Genomic DNA, 3132 nt, shown 5'->3' with positions numbered 1-3132 from the left:
ATGATCCCGTGACCAAGCACTTGGTCACTTTGAGCTCATTATGATGATGCATTACCGAGTGGGCCCAGAGATACCTCTCCGTCATACGGAGTGACAAATCCCAGTCTCGATCGGTGTCAACCCAACAGACACTTTCGGAGATACCTGTAGTGTACCTTTATAGTCACCCAGTTACGTTGTGACGTTTGGTACACCCAAAGCACTCCTACAGTATCCGGGAGTTACACGATCTCATGGTCTAAGGAAGAGATACTTGACATTGGAAAAGCTCTAGCTAAACGAACTACACGATCTTGTGCTATGCTTAGGATTGGGTCTTGTCCATCACATCATTCTCCTAATGATGTGATCCCGTTGTCAACGACATCTAATGTCCATAGTCAGGAAACCATGACTATCTGTTGACCAACGAGCTAGTCAACTAGAGGCTTACTAGGGACGTATTGTGGTCTATGTATTCACACATGTATTACGATTTCCGGATAATACAATTATAGCATGAATAAAAGACAATTATCATGAACAAGGAAATATAATAATAATGCTTTTATTATTGCCTCTAGGGCATATTTCCAACAGTTTTCGTTTTCTTTGCACGGAAAATTAATTTCCATTTTCTGAGTGCCTGAAATGAGTTTTTTTTTTTGTGAAGGACCTACCATATATTTGTTGCAAAATTGGACCTAATCAATTTTATAAAATACTAGGCTATATTTAATGCAAAATTGACCAAATGGTTGTGTGTAAAAAGTTTTGATCCACCTCTGGTGAAAAAGACAAATTACCGCCGATTTAGTTGGAAGCGGGTCAAATTTGAACTACAGCTGCCTCATAGTTTGCTATTTATTTTTTCCAAAAATCATTTCTAGGTACATAAGTACCTATTTAATCAGAGAAACATCAAAAAAATTCCAAGATTCAACCACTAGCTAGGAACGGTCAAACCCGCCGTTTTGACCGCATTTTGAAACGGGCATAAAAAATTCAAAAAAAACCAAAAAATTGGAAAACCTTCGCATTGTGTCATTATATGTGACCAAGTTTCCAGGAAAAATAATAAACTTGTAATACGAAAATTATTTTAAAAAAGTGTTCTCATAAATGAGCTATCATGCGTGAAGATTCATGGCTTTCAAGCCAAATGATCAATCTTATGGCCACATTCATGCCATAGTTTGTTCAAATGATCTCATAACGTGCACAAGGGTGCATATTGGAATGGCAAACAATGTTGCCTAAGGAAGTTTTCATTTTCTTTGCACGGAAAATTAATTTTCCATTTTCTGAGTGCCTGAAATGAGTTTTTTTGTGAAGGACCTACCACATATTTGTTGCAAAATTGGACCTAATCAATTTTATAAAATACTAGGCCATATTTAATGCAAAATTGACCAAATGGTTGGGTGTAAAAAGTTTTGATCCACCTCTGGTGAAAAAGACAAATTCCCGTCGATTCAATTGGAAGCGGGTCAAATTTGAACTGCAGCTGCCTCATAGTTTGCTATTTATTTTTTTCAAAAATCATTTCTAGGTACATAAGTATCTATTTAATCAGAGAAACACCAAAAAACTTCCAAGATTCAACAACTAGCTAGGAACGGTCAAGCCCGCCGTTTTGACCGCATTTTGAAACGGGCATAAAAAATTTAAAAAAAATCAAAAAATTGGAAATCCTTCGCATTGTGTCATTATATGTGACCAAGTTTCCAGGAAAAATAATAAACTTGTAATACGGAAATTATTTTTAAAAAGTGTTCTCATAAATGAGCTGTCATGCGTGAAGATTCATGGCTTTCAAGCAAAATGATCAATCTTATGGCCACATTCATGGCATAGTTTGTTCAAATGATCTCATATTGTGCACAAGGGTGCATTTTGGAATGGAAACAATGTTGTCTAAGAAAGTTTTCATTTTCTTTGCACGGAAAATTAATTTTCCATTTTCTGAGTGCCTGAAATGAGTTTTTTTGTGAAGGACCTACCATATATTTGTTGCAAAATTGGACCTCATCAATTTTATAAAATACTAGGCCATATTTAATGCAAAATTGACCAAATGGTTGGGTGTAAAAAGTTTTGATCCACCTCTGGTGAAAAAGACAAATTACCGTCGATTTAGTTGGAAGCGGGTCAAATTTGAACTGCAGCTGCCTCATAGTTTGTTATTTATTTTTTCCAAAAATCATTTCTAGGTACATAAGTAATTATTTAATCAGAGAAACATCAAAAAAATTCCAAGATTCAACCACTAGCTAGGAACGGTCAAACCCGCCGTTTTGACCGCATTTTGAAACGGGCATAAAAAATTCAAAAAAAATCAAAAAATTGGAAAACCTTCGCATTGTGTCATTATATGTGACCAAGTTTCCAGGAAAAATAATAAACTTGTAATACGAAAATTATTTTAAAAAAGTGTTCTCATAAATGAGCTATCATGCGTGAAGATTCATGGCTTTCAAGCCAAATGATCAATCTTATGGCTTTCAAGCCAAATGATCAATCTTATGGCCACATTCATGCCATAGTTTGTTCAAATGATCTCATAACGTGCACAAGGGTGCATATTGGAATGGCAAAAAATGTTGCCTAAGGAAGTTTTCATTTTCTTTGCACGGAAAATTAATTTTCCATTTTCTGAGTGCCTGAAATGAGTTTTTTTTGTGAATGACCTACCACATATTTGTTGCAAAATTGGACCTAATCAATTTTATAAAATACTAGGCCATATTTAATGCAAAATTGACCAAATGGTTGGGTGTAAAAAGTTTTGATCCACCTCTGGTGAAAAAGACAAATTCCCGTCGATTCAATTGGAAGCGGGTCAAATTTGAACTGCAGCTGCCTCATAGTTTGCTATTTATTTTTTTCAAAAATCATTTCTAGGTACATAAGTATCTATTTAATCAGAGAAACACCAAAAAACTTCCAAGATTCAACAACTAGCTAGGAACGGTCAAGCCCGCCGTTTTGACCGCATTTTGAAACGGGCATAAAAATTTTTAAAAAGATCAAAAAATTGGAAATCCTTCGCATTGTGTCATTATATGTGACCAAGTTTCCAGGAAAAATAATAAACTTGTAATACGGAAATTATTTTTAAAAAGTGTTCTCATAAATGAGCTGTCATGCGTG

This window comes from Triticum dicoccoides, chromosome 5B (genome assembly GCF_002162155.2).
Source record: "Triticum dicoccoides isolate Atlit2015 ecotype Zavitan chromosome 5B, WEW_v2.0, whole genome shotgun sequence".
Classification (NCBI taxonomy): domain Eukaryota; kingdom Viridiplantae; phylum Streptophyta; class Magnoliopsida; order Poales; family Poaceae; genus Triticum; species Triticum dicoccoides.
Note: the sequence above shows the minus strand (reverse complement) of the source record.